Raw genomic sequence first — 18087 nt, forward strand, 5'->3', positions numbered from 1 at the left:
AGGTGGGTGACCTTCACTCCTTCCTGGTTTGGTAAGCCATCCCTGAGGGCCAGGAGTCGGCCCTTGGCTGTGCAGCAGGAAAGGCAGGATGAACAGCATGGTCCAGCCTTCAGAGATCTCCCGGCACACACGGACGATCATTCCGAATAGTCTGAGCACTCTGCAGTGTGAGTGCACAGAGTTCCAGTGGGAGCGTGAAAGACACCATGGTAGAATTTTCTTGGGGGCCAGAGGGTGGTTCAGAGAAGACTTACTAGAAAAGGGATGCCTGGGCTGGTCTGGCGGGAGGGGAAGGTCACCGGATGAGCAGCGGATGTGATGTGCTGGCTCCGAGGCGGTGTGCAGAGGCTCAGCACTCCCACGTGGGAGCTGCATTCCACCCGCGCCTCCCCCCCCCCCGCTGTTGGATCACCGCCCCTGAGAGCATGGGCATGGGCCTGGCAGGTGGCACTGGGGAAGTGGGCAGGGCCCGGACCACAGAGGACTCTGAATGTCATAAGGCTTGACCATCGCTGTGAAGGCCGCAGCAAGCCACTGGAGTGGTTAAAGTAGTAACCACTGAGTTCTGAACCACTTTTGTTACGGGGTGCAGATGGAGAACAGGAGGTTTTCACAAAAAGCAGATGAGACATGAGGGACTGGATTGGGCAGCTTTAGGGTAATGGAACAGAGGCTAAAGGCATGGAGGACATGGAATTAGTGGGACCTCGTACTGACCAGAGTCCATAAGTGGGAGGGCCCCAGGTTGACTCCGGGGATCTGGCCACAGGGAAAACAGCGTCATTCACCACGATGGGCACCAGGAGAGGAGGATGGTTTTTAGGAAAGAGATACCCAAAGGCATCCTGAGGTTGTGTCTAGAGCTTGGGAGAGAGGCTGAGGTTGGGGATGGCTAGCCTTAGGAGTCATTAGCTCAGACAGAGTGTGGGGGGCCACAGACGCCTATGAGGCAAAGTCGACAGATGAGGGAGGCTTGGGGGGTGTGAGCATTTGGGATGCAAATTAATCCTGGTTTATCGCACGTGTCAGTGTCCATGGTATAAGTATTCCCACCGTGACTGACTGCGAGCTGCCAATGTGATGTCACTGAACACAGAGTTTGGAGGTGGGTGCACAGTCTGCCCTCGGGAGCTGGTATGAGCCTCATGCGCCCCAGCAGCGGACACACCTCCAGGTGAAAAACTCTCCTCTGATGGGAGTCTGCTGCTTTGGGATTTTTCTCCGGAGCTCCTCAGATGAATTTTGCATGTGTTAAGTATTTCTCCATGAGGCAGTACCAGCGAACAGGTGGGGCTTCCTGTGGCCCGTATAAGTGCGGGGTGTTTGCAGACTCTCCCGTTTCTCCTACTCGGTGCCCCCCGGTGGCCCTGCTGGACCAGGGGTCAGGATCCCTGTGGCAACTCCCGGAGGTTGCTTCTGTGGAGAGTCTTGCGTGCAGCCTCAGGCTTCTGGAGTTTTCAGGCGGTGCTGACTCAATTTCAAGTTCTCCCACATCTTCCCCAGCACGATGAGAAGTACTTTCTGTTTTCATGTTGGCCAAGGAAAAGGTTGAAGCTATTAACACAATTTTAAAGTCATAGCAGCACAGTGTATCTGTCACTTGGAATTTCATCTCTTTTGATTAAATGGTGTCAACTTCAGGAGTCCCTTTTTTGGGCTTCTCACTGTCACTTTGTCAAGCCTCCCTGTCTCTTTTGCTATTCTGTTCTCTTGAGAGTTACAATGCCTCAAATGTCTCCTCCACCACCATTGCCATCACTGGGGTACCGGGCCTCTGGGGGCCTCAACAAGGGGGGCTGAGGGGGGAGGAGGAGGCTGGAGCGGGGGCAGGACTCAGGACGGGGCCAACCAGGGCAGGGTAGCTGGGCTGACTGAGAAGAGGCTGGAGGATGCAGTGACCATTAAAGACCATAAAGCAGGTAGGGGACATGAACTTGGGGACTGGAAAGATCTGGGGTTGGTCACGTCTTCCTTTTGTAGTCTTGGGCAAGTTGCTTTATTTCCCTGGGCCTCAGTTTCCCCATCTGTTATACTGAATACAAACTTCATAGGGGTGTCCTGAGGACGAGAAAAACGGTCTGTGCAGTTTTAAGCTCCGCGTCTGGCGCAGGGCGGGGAGGCTTCCTGAGTTAAAGGGAACACTGGGAACAGCTGTAGGAGCAGACAGGGGCAGGGGGTTGGTCAGAGGGCAGCGCTGAGAAGGGAATCTGAGAGGACCAGAACACCAGGGTGTCAGGGCTGGCAGCAGTTTTGGCTCCCAGGGAGCCTTCTAGGTGCTCAGGACCCAAATGACCAGGCTGTGGGTACAGGTGGGGAGTGGGGCCCAGCCCCTAGGAGAGCCCACTTTTCAGTGCTTGTTCATGGCAACAGCAAAGGCAGCCCCTGGTAATGGTAAGGACTCCACATGGTCACTGCAGTCACTTTTTAAATACTTTGCTTTTGCTTTTCTAATTACTAAACTTAGTATATTCGGGTGTAGAAACCACACAAAATACTAAAAAGAATAAAGAAGGATACAGAAATTACCCTCAAACTCAAAGACAAGGAGAGAAACATCATTTAGGCTTTTTATTCCCTGAACGTGTACATTTTTTAAAGTACGTGCTGGTTACATGTTGCACATACAGTGGTAGTTCCTGACCTTTTCACTGGACGTCACGTCGTGAACACTTGCTCGTGTCATGACAAAGTTGTTTTAAAAAGCGTTCTTAACAACTATACAATATTCTATCACTCCATGGTTTTACTCCTATTTTTGGTTATTTCCTTTTCCCCCCACATTTGAAAATAATGTTTGAGGAGGATCCTAGTATCCGAGACTTTGTCCCTAGCTAAGATTATTTTCTTAGGTTCTGTTGACAGAAGTGGATGATATTGAAGAGATATGACCATTTTTTAGACTCCAGGTCCGTATTACCTTTCAGAAAAAATGTTCCCAATCATATATCCATCTGTGGCATCTTGTACCCATAAGTTATGTCTACACAAACCTCCTGTAGGTCTGGGCATATGCTTGGGGGTTGAGGAAGTCCAGGACCTCAAGTTAATAATGCCACATTATGTAAATAACAACAATGAATAAGATAAAAATAAAAAAAAAAACATGGCTGGCTCAAATATAAAGAAAACGTCTCCATGGACCAGAAATGGAACACAAATTTCAAATAGTAAATGGTGCTGGTGGGGCGTGGGCCGTGTGTAAGAAGAAAGGGCTGAGAATTCAGTTCCTGTCTGTGGAGTGACCAGAACTGCTTCCCAGGAGACCGAGTCAAGCCAGGACCCGGATGCCTCTGGCCCCCTTGTGAGAAGAGTTGGGCACCTGCTGCCACTCTGCCTGGACCCCTGGGGACCCGAGGAGCAGAGCTGCAAACCAGGTGTACCAGCCTTGGTTTTGGGAGCCAAACCACGTCCCCCAGGTGACTGTCAGTGTCATTGTGGGGAGTAACTCCAAGCGGCCTTTTGAAATGTCGGACTGGGCTGGAGGGCCAGTGAACACCAAGGCAAACCCAGCAGAGCGAAGGAAGGGTGAATGCAGAGGAGAGGAGAGGACAGAGAAGAGGGAGGAAAGAGCCCCACTTACAACGAGCCTGCGACCCATAGTCTGGGCTTGCTGGGAGAGCTAAGGCCGAGAAAGACGCCACCTAATCTGACAATCAGAACATGGATTCACTCTGGAAATGACGAGTGCATAAAAGCCTGAAAAAGACCTTTCAAAATAAGGACGTGTAGACTGTTCAGAGAGATAAAAGTACAAAAAATTAAGAAGTAAAAATAACTGATGAATATGAAAAGGAAGCAATTATTTGGGGGAAAGTGTTGGAATAAAAAACCAGGTCGAAACAACTGAAGAGTGTTCTGCGTTGTAAATCAGCCCCGAGGCGCACAGTGAGGATGTGGCACAGAGGACAAGGAGTGTGCAAAATCTATGGCGGTGGCGGTGAGGACACGTGGAGGATGGGGGAGGGACTCCCACGTGTGTCTCCTGAGAGAGGCAATGGAAGAGAAGCGACGTTTGAAGAAATCAGTGGCGGGGACTTTCTTAGCTTAAGCTGTCATAACAAAATACCATGGTCTGGGTGGCTTAACACCTTAACTGCCTTGAGAGTTGTATTTAACTCACCGGTTTTGAGTCCAGGGCCTCGTGAAGCATATGTAACTCATGGGTCTCTTAACCTCGGGAGCCGTGAGAACCATTTTTCAAGTTGCATGTAACTCATGCACAGAAAACAATAAAAGTAACATTTTTCATTAAATTAGAAAGGCTCTCTCTCTTTTTTTTTTTGAAATTTTTATTCTACTTTCATGATAAAACACCATAGCTCCAAGGAAAAAAAAATTTTTTTTCTAGTGTGGCAGTCAATGTGTTAAACAAAAGAAATCTATTTTCTCAGAGTTCTGGAGGCCGGGAGTTCAAGAAAGTTCTGGACGATTCCATTCCTGGTGAGACCTTTCTTCTTGGCTTGGAGACTCTGGCCAACACCTTGCTGTTGCTCACGCAGTCTTTTTCGGAGTGTGCGTGAGCAGAGAGAGACCTTTTCCTCTTGTAAGGCCAGCAGTCCTACCGAATTAGGACCCCACCATTATGACCTTATTTAACTTTATTTACTTCCTAAAAGCCCTATCTCCAAATACAGTCAGATTGACAATTAGGGCTTCAACATATGAATTTTGGGAGGTACAATTTTATAGACACAATTTAATCCATAGCAGGAACTTTCCAGAAAAGATGATATGAGTCCTTAGATCAAAAAAGCACTCAGGATCCTGAAAAGAAGGACTGAAAATAAATTCGGCTGCCTTGTAATGAACTCTGGAATGTTAAGGCTGGACAGAAAACGCGGAGTCACCCGAGAACGAAGACGGGTGGCTTAAGAGAGAACAGAACAGGAGTTCCTCTGTCGGCCGCCTTCTTGCTGGCAAGGACGGACTTTAAAAAGATGAAAGCAATATGCTTAAGTTTCTGAGGAATAATAACCCAGCCTGTATTTTTATATTAACCAATGAAAATTCTAGGATGAGAGAAAACTAAGATAAGTTTTAGCATACAAAACAAGTCACTTAAAAGACCTGTATTAAAATAATTATTAAAGGTCACACTTTAGCAGGAAGAAGAGTGAACACAGAGAGAAGGCATGAAAGGAACAATGCTCACAAATGTGATACTGGCAAAATATGTTGGCAAATGGAATCAATCACTAATATCAAAATTCATTTTTTAAATAAAAAACATTTTTTAAATTTTTTGTAGGGATAGGGTCTCACTATGTTGTCCAGACTAGTTTAGAACTCCTGGCCTCAAGGGATCTTCCCACCTTGGCCTCCCAAAGTGCTGGGATTATAGGTGTCAGCCACCACACACCCAGCCAAAATTAATTTCATAATGTGTTTTAAAAGGGGTAAAACTAAAATTCTAAATAAAAATAAAGTGTGTGTACATGTATGCCTTTGTGTGCTTGTATGTGTGCGTGTGCATGTATGTATATGTGTGCATGTGTGTGCGTGTGCGTGTTTTTTGGTAAAGTCTGCTAAGGTGATTTGCCAGTTATCAGTCTGTTGCTTCTCCACTCCCAAATCCAGCCTTCTTTGCCCTGCTTCTGATACTGGCGCTTTCCTCCTTTGCCAGCCGGCATGATATTAAGCTTCATAATAGACAACACTGAAAAAAATAAAGAGACTTTTTTTTTTTTAACAAGTGCCTTTGGCGACACCCCTGTGGGCAGCTTCCTTGTCATTCTGTGCAGTGGCGTCCCCGCTGGCCCTCCCGCTGGCGGACTCCCAGCGAGCTCTGCAGGGGCAGCTCCCCGTGAGCGTCTCTGCCGTCTCTGCTGCAAGGAGGTCTGATCCCATATGCGGGTCCCTTCCAGATGTGCTTCTTTTCCGGGTGTCCCGCCTGTGCCCCAGGAGAAGTGACTGCTCCTTATATCTGTGTCAAACATTCTTTACCATTCTCTACCTGCTTCTAGCCAACCCCTCATTACTCTAATTCCCAAGTGTTGTTAGTATCCTTTCATAATAAATGTCTCCTTTGAAAATACTGTGTAGCTCCTGCCTCCTTATTAGAACCTGCCTAATCGACAAAGTTTTGCTAGGGCCAGGAGGAGGATAAAAATATTAATTAACCGTTGATATTGTTAGGAAAACAAGTTAATTGTGTAATTAAAAATGTAAGAGTAGCCACTAAAAGAATAGAAATATAATTTGTAGTCTCTCAATTAGCAGAGGGAATAAAAGAAGATAGAACACTGTTAAAACAACAGAAGACAGATAAATGTGAATGTTTTTAAAAGTTGTATAAAAAATTGAAGAATCATGTTTCTTGAAATTATTTAATGTTATATTTTGAAATATGCAAAACATTATATATTGTTTATTGACGCACAAATTAGCAAATGCATAGATACACAACAGGAAATGATAAACACCCAATTCTTTGTAGCGACTCACTGTGGGGAAGTCAAGGAAGGGTCTTGGGTCATATGTGGTCTGTTGGGGGTCGTAACTGAATCTATGTTTTACTTAAAAAAAAAAAACTGAAGCAAATATGGTATAATGTTAAGGTCTGACAAAGCTGGGTGGTAGGTATCAGATTATTGTATTATTTTCTGCCATTGCTACCTATGAAATATTACATAATCAAAGCATATGACACAAAAAGTGAATGAGACAAGGGCACTTATACATCAAGGAAGAAGATAAATGCAAGACACAAGTGGGAAACTTGATAATATTTCTTGATTTGAATTGGAGCAAACTTGCAACTTACTTATGCTAAGATTTTCTTTATCCTTTCATGGGAAAATAATTCCTATTCAGGTTCCCATTAGAGTTTTTGGGGTGGGGTCAGGGTGGGGAGGAGAGAGGCCCAGATACTTTCCACCCCTTGGTCTACATTGCACCCTCCTTTGTGTGATATCAAAGGCCCTTTTGTGTGATTCTAACCTTTCACCCAGTCTCTTCTCTTACCCTTCCTCACACACGCCTACACTGCAATAATAATAAACATCTTCCTATTTCTGAAATGCCATGCTCTTTCCCTTTGCTCAGAGTGACATCCCATCTGCTTTCAATGCCATGTCCTCTTCCCTTCCTGGTGGGCTTATCTAACAAATGGTGCCTTCTCCTCTTGAGCCCTTCCCCAGCCCCCTAGCTGGAGTTAGTTACCCTCTACTCTGCAGCCTCATAGTACTTTGTATACTCCACCCCCCAACCCCGGCCACAAAAGCCTATCTATAGTGCGTGCCTGTGATCCGCACTAGGTCTGAGCTCCTTGAAGACAGAGGCCATGCTCAAGTCACGCAGCTCAAGTTATGCTTCCTACCTATGGTTAGTTCGGCACCAGGCACAGATTACATTTAAATGCTTCAGCAACCAATCTCTATTCTACAAGCCTCAGAGAGGGCAAGCAGCCTGCTAAGGGTCACACAACCTGGAAAATGGTAACCCCAAGGTGAAAAACCTATGTTTGTTTGATTCCAAACGCATGCTACCCCATGTTGCCTCTGGGTCTTACTCATCTCGGGGTTCCCAGGGTCTGTTCCAAGGCCAAGTGCGTAGTAGGCCCTCATAAATATTTGATGAATGAATGAAAGAATAGATGAATGTATGAATGAGTGAGCCCAGGAGCCACTAGAGGCAGAAAGCATTTTATGTGGAAGGTGTTCCAGAAATAGCACATTTATACCTTGTGTATGGAGAGCAGATAATATTAATTTGCACATTATTTCTACTTTGCATTCTAATAGGTTTACAAAAAAGGGCTTCTGGGCTCTAAAACTGCATCTACCACATTTCATTGTTGATTAAAATGATGTAAAATGTACTGTGAATGACTTCAAATAAGCAAACAGAGCAAGTGCAAGGAACAGCAGAAAATGTAGAAATGGAGGTAAGACAAATAAGATCTGAAATATCTGGGTCTTATGGATGAGAAATCAAAGAACAGAGCTTTTTATTTTAGTTTTTTTGGACAAGTTAAAAAAACAAAGAATCTGACATTCATGTATGGATTTTTAATGAAATGTACACAGTGTTTGGAGAAGTCCTTTCATCTGGAGACCTCAAAGTATTTAGCAGATTTTTTTGGGTCTGTTTGGAAAGGGGAGAGATTCTTTCACCTCTTGCCGAACTGATGCTAACTTCAGGATAAAATTAAAACAACCTGTGTTGCCAGGTTAGCTTTGGAGGCGGAGGGCACACGGGGATCGTGATGGGGGCTGAGGCTGACATTTAGACAGGCAGAAAGGGCGTGCTGTCTCCACCAGGAGGCACGAGCCGTTTATTCGTGTGATGCCCTCATTTATTTGCCATAATATGTTATGGATTCAACCTTTGGCCATTTTGGAGACCATGGTGTGCATACTTGTCCTGGCACTTTCTATCTGTCCAACTCCAGATATAGAAGTGACTTCTTTTCTTTGAGTCATTTCCTCATCTGTAAAATGGGGATGCCAGTACCCTTATATGTGATGTCCTCACTTTATAAATAAGCAAAAATGAGTCTCTCTGAAGTTACGTGACCTGCCCACAGTGACAGAAGCAGGAAGAGATGGCGCTGTAACCATCCGGGCCTCTCCGACTCCAAGTCTTGCGTGGTTCTCCAGCTCCTCTGTCCCCTCTCCCTGCTTCATTCCCCTCTACCTTCCCACAACCCAGTACAGAAATCTCACCTGGGAGATGCCGTGGGACTTCACAAAGAGGGAAAGAGATGGCCATGTCAGGGCCCCAGGGTCACACAACGTGGCTTGCTGCTACCTAGCAAACAAAACAGGAGTTGTGTATTTGCAAATTTTTAAGAAAATGCTGAACATGCTCATTTCATTGACGATTTTGGCTCTAAGGTGACACGCTCAGCTGTTACACTTAGAATTACCACTCGGTACTAATGGATGCCATGTACCCAAGCCCTTAAAGTCAACACCCAAATTAGTGCTGTAGAGTAATCATTAGTAACTCGGAGGATGGTAATTTCCTAAACCGTGCTTACTTTTCTAAAGGAGCGTATTTCCATTTTGATAAGCTTTCCAGGAAGATGTGATAACTGTTGGGATTAAAAACCCTTGGTGCAGACTAGTTGGGGATCGAGCATCGGGAAGTGCTCTCTCAAAGCAGGGCTCCTTGTTTCTTAGACACCCTCTTGCTGGGTGGCTGACGTCTCTCCCGTTGCACACTGCGCATCTTGGCCACTAGGTGGTGGAGTTGTAAAGCCAAAGACCCAACCGCAGACTCCAAGGAGCCAGAATCTCCTTGGTGCCACCCGCGCCTTCTGATGGCTTTGAAGTTTGGAGGCAAAAGAGACGTTTTCGGCCTCTAAAACCATACTGCACGTGGCGACCAGTGCTTCATCCTTCATAAAAGTCTGGCATGTCCATCCCCTGAGCGTTGGGTCCTCATCTCTCCGTTCACCCACTATCTGTTTGCCTTCTGTCCATCCACCAAATATTTACAGACATCGACTGTGCCAGGCACTGTGCCAGGCACTGGGGTACAAGCAGTGAACGGACAGACCGAGACTTCACTCACCTCCTAGTGGGCGGAGATGGCCATCAACAGTAATCAGACACGTGAATGGACAAGTGCGACCTGGGATACAGGTAGTGAGGGAAGGCACTGAAAGCCTTGAGAGTGTGTCACCTTCAGGCACCTGACTTTTCTGACGAGCACATTAACTCAGTGAGGTGGGCTGGGGAGCGGGGGGATTCTAAGCAGAGAGAAGAGGGTAGGCCCCAAATATGAGAAAAGCCTGGTGAGTTCAAAGCAGGCCTGCGTGTGGGGGGAAGGGCATAGGCCGAGGAGGCAAGGGGCCCAGGTGGGGGCTGGGCCATGCGGGGTCTTACCAGGCATGGCGTGGAGTTTGCCTTTGATTCTACGTGCAATGGAAACCTTGTGGTCTCTGCCTTCTGCGCCCTCTCCCTGCAGCCCACCTCCTGCACGAATCCCAAGCTGCAGCCACGTTGAGCTTTCTGTGAGGTCTTTCCAAGGCTCAGGACTTTGCACATGCTACTCCCCTTCCTTGGATCTTTTGTTACTCCTTGTCTCTGGTGTGTGGACTCCAACTCATCCTGGAGCTCATCACTCAGATTTTATTCAAAACCACTCCTCAACCTGGTGGTCAGACTTACCAAAGTATTGCATTGGCTGAGGTGGGGCTCCAGAAGGGGGTCCTCGCTTGGGACAGCAGAGAATGGATATAGGGGGAGAGGGGGCAGAGCCGGGTTGAGTCAGCTAGAGGATGTAGGGGATTACCAAGCACCTGTCTGGAGTGTGCCCCAGGAATGCGGTGGTTGTCTATGTTCCAGCAGGAGTGGGATATATGTTAGGGTTATTTATTTAATGAATAAACTAAAGATAAATGACTAAATGGACAAGAAAGAACACAACACAGGAAATTAGCAGCACATCAAACAGGATGTAGATCGTACTCTCTGGATCACCTCCAGGTATCTTTGGCGGCATGGCTGCCAGACAAGTGTGTGCGCAGCAGCGGCGTGTAGGTTTCCTCTGGCCTCAGAGCCAGGATCCGCCGCAGCATAGCCTCTGCTGTGACGGGTGGCCGTGGCCAGCCCTCTGTCTCTCCCAGCTTCGCTTTTCTTCTTTGTAAGCCGACGGTAACTGTAAACTCCAACTTACAAGGCCGCTGTGAGGCTGAAATGGCATATTGGATGTGAAAAGATTTGGGGAATCTCTTTTCCAAATTAAAAAATTGAGACCACGTTTCTAAAATTATTCTACTTTATTGTTTCCTCATTCGTTTCACTCCACTCTCCAATAACTAAGATGGTTTGGATTAGGGTGAGAGACAAGGCCAGGGCCATGGTGAGGGCTGTGTGTGTATCGACTTGGTAGGGAATTTCAAGTCTGCAGAGCGAGGATGGATGGAGAGATAAAGGGAGGGCTGGCTGGAGGGACAGCGGGTTGAGAAGAAAGATGCATAGGTGTCATTGTCTTCTGCCACCTTCCAGAGTGTCCTCTGGACAGGTAAATGGGAGGAATCACAAAGGAAGTTGTGGATGAAAATGAGAAGCCATCTGGTGTCCTCCTAGCCATGCTGCTCTGTTAGTAGAGAGAGGAGGAAAAGGCTGAACCAGGCAGAGGAACAGTGGTGAGGAGACCAGGCCTTAGCCTCAGACAGACTCAGGCTTAGTTTCCAGAGTTGTCACTTCCTAGCCTCATGACCTTTGGCAGGAAAATTTCATCTCTGTGAAAATCCAAATAGAGACAATAGCACTCACTTTGCAGGGTCGCATGAAAACTGCAGGAAGTTGCTTCCGTAGAGAGTTTAGCGTGGTGCCATTCTGCTGATGGCCGTGGAACCCACGCTGGGTCTGGATCTCCCACTTGTCAGCCCAGACCCTGGCTGTGCCCATGTCTGATGAATTCTGGGTTGGGACAGAGTGGCCCTGAGTTCATCAGTAAGACCTGGACATTTTACAGACGTGAAGACTGAGCCTCAGCACTGGGAGGCTCTTGCCCAAGGCCGGGGTCCTGCTCTGACCCAGGACTTGCCCCACAGTGACACCCCAGGGGGCTCATGCTCAGGGCCGGAAGATGCTCCTTCAGGTGACCAGTTCTAGGCCTCATCACAAATGGGTAGACCTGCTGGGAGCTGCCTGGTTCCCTGATCATCACAACAGTGACTGTCGCTTATTGAGCACTCTGCAGAAGGGATTTCATTCAGTTCTCACACGGCCCTGCAAGGTGGCTGCTATTCTACCCATTTTCAGATAAGAAAACTAAGTTTCATAAAGGTAAAATGTTCTTGCTGAAGATCACACAGCTAGGAAGTGACAAGTCTGGGAACTAAACCCAAGCCTTACACTGTGCTAAGTTCTCTCTGTCCTGTTATCTCATGTGATCATCACACTTACGATCTCACTTTACAGATGAGGGGACAGAGGCACCAAATGGTGCAATCACTTGGCCACAGTCACAAAGCTGGTAAGAAGAGGTGCTGGGATTTGAACCCATGATTTGAACTAATGACCTTAACGCTTGTCCTTCAAAGGACCCCGGGCCGTGAGGTCTCTGATTTCAGGAGTGTCACTGAAGTCTTTCTCCATTCCATGCTCTTAGTCACTGAAGGTCTTTCTACCTTTACCTTCTTCATGGAACTACAGAGGAGACAATTCTAGATTTAGAGAGGGTCTTTGTCCCTGCCACATATCAGACCTTTGCCGGGATAAGCCCTTTCTGTTTGGCATGGCATCTACATTTGTAAGATGAGGGCCATCCCGCTGACCTCGCAGGCTTGCTGAGAGGCTAATTCAATGGGATGGTGATGAGGAGCAGCCCAAGGGTCCAGTCCCTGGGGGAGCTTGGATGTCCCACAAACTGGGGCATGTGGCCAGGAAGAGACTGGATTCACACCCAGCTCCATGACCTCTGTGCAATTCTAGGCAGCTTTGAATTTCTCCTGTTCTCTAAATCGGAGAATCTCAACTCTTTCAAAATGCTGCATGCAGAGCAAATAATTATATTTGTTCAGGGCAATGAGTTAATTGGAGCAGACTTCCTGTGGTCAGAGACTAGTTAAGGGGGGTGGGGGGACCTCCAGTGGCACCAAAGGACAGATGTTGCAGCACACCTCTAACTCTGTTCGCATTCTCTGTGGCACGTGAGTCGGGAAGCTCTGCAAACCCCACTGCAGGTTAGAATCCGCTGGGGAAGTTTGAAAAGACTCTGGGCCCAAGCTGCCACTAGAACAGTGACGTCAGAATCTGAGGAGGAGATTCTGGCCTCAGAACCTTTTGAAGGTCCCCAGGTGCTCCTAATGGAGAACCTTGTTTGAGAACCTGTGATCTAAATGTCTCACCTTTTCAAAAGATTCTCCCTTCTCCCCAGAGGGTTGGGTGGGACACGTCTCCAAATGTTGTACCGAGATCAGGCTGTGGGTCACAGATAGCATCTTGCTCACAGCGGTAGGGGAACCCCTTGGAGTTGTTGGGAAGCAAGGCATGGAATGAGGGTGCGAGGATGTCTGGGTGACCCTCTGCAGCAGGCTTATTAAAGAGGAGGCTCAACTGCTATTTCCCTTGACACTTGCAGAACCCACTCTTTCCCACAAAATGGTATGAGCAATTATTTCCTTCAACAATCATTTTTCGAGCACCTGCCATCATGTATGTCCAAGGTTGATGGTACAGCATTAAATAACCCTCAGTTGGGAAACTCTGAAGAGTGTGTATGGGGGGAGGGGGCAGAGAGGTACCAGCGCTGTGAGTTAAGAATGATTATCACGGGTTGAGAAAAGTGCTATGAGAAACCAAGGAAATGTTACCTTACTTACTCGAAAGGAGATGGTCCCCTGAGAAAGTGATGTTTTAGCTGGGTCTTAGGGGATGAATAGCTGTAATCTGGGGTGACAAGATGCTTGAGAAACAGCTGGCAGCTGGGTGGCAGAGAAGGAAATAGGCTGAATCTCAAGGGCTTTGAATGCCAGGCTTAATTTGGGTTTTATATTGTAGGGGGTGAGGGGCCCCTGAATGAGAAGATATATGCTCATTTTTTTCCCCAGGCTGATACAGTTCTGCCATGAGTCAAAAGGAATGGATACTAAGAATGAAAAGTGGTAGCCTACTATATAGCACTTAAAAACATTCAACCAGAGCTACATAAATGGTACAAAGTAAACAGCACAAGGAAGCATACCGCATGATACCACTTATGTGAAGTTTAAATAAACACAAGAGAATACAATGCATTGTTTATAGCCACATGCATGTACAGTGAGAGTACACAATTGTGCCCGGGAATGACACGCAACAATTTCTGAATGGTGGCTTTCTCCGCGAAAGGAGGGAAGGCTTGAGATCAGGGAGGATACACAAAATGGTTCAGTTGTATTTATAAAAGCTTTTTTATTTTTATTTTTTTTTTTTAACATAAATAGCAAACAGATCTGAAGCAAATGAAGCCAAGTGTTCAGATGTACTCAGAGTAGGTGGTGAATGTGTGAGTGTGCATGATATGATTTTTTGTAATTTTCTGTTAAAAAAATTTGTGGTAAAAGTGTTTTTAAAAAAGAATCACAAGTACAATATTGTTCTCTCCTAAACCGCCATCCCCCATGCACTTTTTAGTGTCCATATATTTCCCAGTGTATGTGTTACTAGAGACCCCTATCCAAAAATGGCCTACACAGAGAATGCTGAAAAAATTAATTTTCTGGGTTTTAGAAGTAGTCTAAAGATGCCCAGATAAAGGTTTATACCAAGCTCTGATGTCTGTTTCCTTCTTTTTTCCTTTGATTAGAAATACTGCCATGGTAACGGTCATGGTCCTCAAAGGCCAGAGTCACACTTTGTGATTTGAATGTGGGACTGAAACTGTGTTCTGTCAAACATGGGTGGAAGAAGAGAAAGATTTTGCAGAAATAAAAGCCTTGCTGCAAGTCACGAAAATAGTAACTAGGAGGGAGGGGCAAGATGGCGGAGGAGAAAAACTGCCAGCCAGAGTGTCTCTGCAAGAAAGATAGATTTTAGAAGAAAGTAAAAAAAAACCATGAACAGGCAGACAATCACAGATCGGATGAGGGCAGGAAGGAAGGGTGCCTGAATCTACAGGATGCTCCACGGGAAAAAGTTGCGGGGAGAACAGGAAGGAGAAAGGCCCCCGAGAGGCTCGGAGACCAGCCACAAGGGCAGGTAGAGCGGTTAAATTTCCCCTCCCTTGCATCTTGGACTGCGGGTGGACTCCTGAGCTGCTGGAGAGACCTGCCCTCACCAGCCCAGAGATGGCTGCCACCAGTGAGTGGTGAGCCCCTTGTGGACAGGGCACCAGGCTTCCAGCTCCCTCAGGGCACCTCCTGGCCACAGAGCCAAGCCCACCGGCAGGTGCCACATTGCTTCATCTCTCCTTCCCCTCTCCTACCCGTGGCTGCCGAGGGAGACAATGTAGCCACCACCCGGAAGCATCTGCAGGGAATGGGACCTTTCCTTTTGGGACCCTATAGCAGACTGAGGGGCACTCAGATTGTGAGCTCCCTACCCACCTGCCCTCCCAGGTGGTGCTTGCCTGGTGACTCCAGGAGAGCGGGCCAAATCCCCAGGGGGAGAGACATTGATCCAGCTTGGGCACCCTGTGGGTGACTTGAGACCAGCACTCCTCTCCCTGGCAGGTCAGGGATTGATCTCTGGGGCCCAGGGGACAGGCCTGCACATCTTGTGGTATACAAGAGTATACAAGATGTGGTATACAAGAGTATACAAGAGTATACCACATCTTGTATACTCAGGCCTCAATCGCATTGCCCCAAAGGGATATTTGTGAACGAGCCTACTGAGGTGTGTGCACCTTCAGCGGCAGATCAGCATGCTCGAGGGGCAACCCTCCTCCAACAGGAGGGTCATGTGCCCAGCTCAGGCTGTGATCCTGGGCAGGGACCCTCCCGGCCGGCATTGCAACCAGGGGAGATCCACTGGATTGGTATCCTGCCTGCTGGCAGAGGCCTGGGAGAAGCTATGGAATAGGGAAGGGTGGAAAGGAGTGAGGCCTGTTCCAGACTGCAGGTCTCAGACAGTCCCACCCCCACACGCAGATTTTTTTGGCTGAGTGGGGCCATTTCAGCTCCACCCAGGCATCTTTGCCCAGAAGCAGAGAACAGAACTTTGATCCCTGATAACAGCATTTGTGGAGCTTGAGGGCAGGCTCACCAAACCCAGCGCTACCCATACTCACTCCCTGACCTGCCCCCACTGAGGTGGAGAATAAGGACACACCTGGAAGTTCCAGGGTCCCACTCACCACCTGAGGCACTAGGGTGACTCTCCAAAGGAACAAGACCTGGTTATAGGACCCAAAACAATACTGCAGCCTGCTCCTCCAAGCAAGCACCACCTACTGACTGGGAGGTCATTCTGCACACCCTTTAAGTGCATCTACTGACTCATCATATAGGGTGTGGTCAAATCTCACCCACAAACACCACCTACTGGCTCAGAGACTAAACAGGGTGTGTCATTATGCAAATGAATATCTTAAGGTAAGAAGCACCAGCTGGTTCAGATGGGAAGGAGTCAGCAAAAGAACTCTGGAAGTATGAAGAATCAAATGGAAAGCAAACCCCCAAAGGGAACACCAGCTCTCTAGCAATGGAAATCAACAAAATTCAGAACACTAAAATGACAGAAGAAGGATTTCGAACATGGATTGTAAGAAAACTCAATATATGCAAGAGAAAATGAATGACCAACACAAAGAAACCACAAAAAAGTCCAAACATGGAAGAAAAATTCACTAAACAAATTGAAATATTAAAGAAAAATCAAACTGAACTTCTGGAAATGAAGAATATATTCAAGGAATTATAAAACACAGTGGAAAGCCTCAAGAACAGGGTAGATCAAACAGAAGAAAGAATCTCAGGGATTGAAGATAACACCTTTCAATTAACCAAGTCAGTCACAGAGAGAGAGCAGAGAAATAAGAGAAAAGAGCAAAGCCTACAAGAAATGTGGGATTATGTGAAGAGGCTTAACGTGAGAATCATAGGCATCCTTGGGGGTGAAGAATAAAATACACAAGGGTTGGATAAGCTATTTTAGGATATAATAGAGGAAAATTTCCCAGGCCTTGCTAAAAATCTAGATATCCAGGTACAAGAAGCTCAAAGGACTCCTGGGAAATGCATTGCAAACAGAAAGAAACCATGACACACAGTCATCAGACTGACCAAAATAACCACCAAAGAGGCTCTCCTTTGAGCTGTAAGGCAAAAGAAGCAGGCAACTACAAAGGAAAACCCATCAGAATAATGACAGACTTCTCAACTGAGACATTACAAGCAAGAAGAGACTGAGGCCCCATTCTCACTCTTCTCAAACAGAATAACAAATCTAGAATCCAGGCTAGAATCTTATACACTGCAAAACTAACTTTCATATATGAAGGAGAGATAAAGACCTTCTCAGACAAGCAAAGAATGAGAGACTTCATCAAGACAAGACCTGCCCTCCAGGAAGTACTCAGAACAGTGTTACACATGGATCAGCACAATCAACACTCACCAGTGTAAAATTATCCAAAAGCTAAAGGTCAAAGGCCAGATACCACAATGGCTCAAGAAAGAAAACAAAGCAACAAAGTTCAACTCAACAGGATGAACAGAAATCTGCCCCACTTATCAATTCTCTCAATAAATGTGCATGTCTTGAACTGCCCACTAAAGAGACATAGGCTGGCTGAATGGATAGATATACACAAGCCAAGTATCTTCTGTCTTCAAGAAACACATGTAACCTGAAAGGATGCATTAAGACTCAAGGTGAAGGGATGGAAAACAATATTCCATGCAAATGGAAGCTAAAAGAAGGCTGACGTGGCAGTCTTGATTTCAGATAACTTAGTCTTTATATCAACAAAAGTAATGAAAGACAAAGAGGGTCACTATATAATGGTGAAAGGTACAGTTCAACAAGAAGACATAACAATTCTAAATATTTATGCACCTAACTCAGGTGCACCAAGATTCATAAAACAAATCCTAGTTGATGTAAACAAAATGATAAACAGCAACACCATAATAGACAGAGACTTCAACACCCCTCTGCCAGGACAGAACGGATCCTCCAAACAGAAAATTAACAAAGAAACAATGAACTTAAACAGAACTCTAGAACAAATGGGCCTGACTGACAGTTACAGAGCATTCTACCCCAAAACCACTGAATATATGTTTTTCTCATCAGATCATGGGGCTTTCTCTAAGATAGGCCATATCCTAGGCCACAAAGCATGTCTCAAAAAAGTAGAAATTATACCATGCATCTTCTCAGACCACAGTGGAATAAAATTAGAAATAAACTCCAACAGAAACTCTCATCTCTACACAAAGTCATGGAAACTAAACAACCTTCTGCTGAATGATTATTTCATTAAGGAGGAAATCAAGATGGAAATCAAAATATTCTTTGAACTAAATGACAAAGGAGACACAAGTTATCAAAATCTGTGGGACACAGCTAAAGTGCTCCTGAGAGGAAAGTTTATTTCCATAAATGGCTATATCCAAAAGACAGAAAGATCATAAATCAACAATTTAATGAATCATCTCAAAGAACTGGAAAAGGATGAGCAAACTTACCCCAAACCCAG

The sequence above is a fragment of the Eulemur rufifrons genome, chromosome 7 (assembly GCF_041146395.1).
Source record: "Eulemur rufifrons isolate Redbay chromosome 7, OSU_ERuf_1, whole genome shotgun sequence".
NCBI lineage: Eukaryota > Metazoa > Chordata > Mammalia > Primates > Lemuridae > Eulemur > Eulemur rufifrons.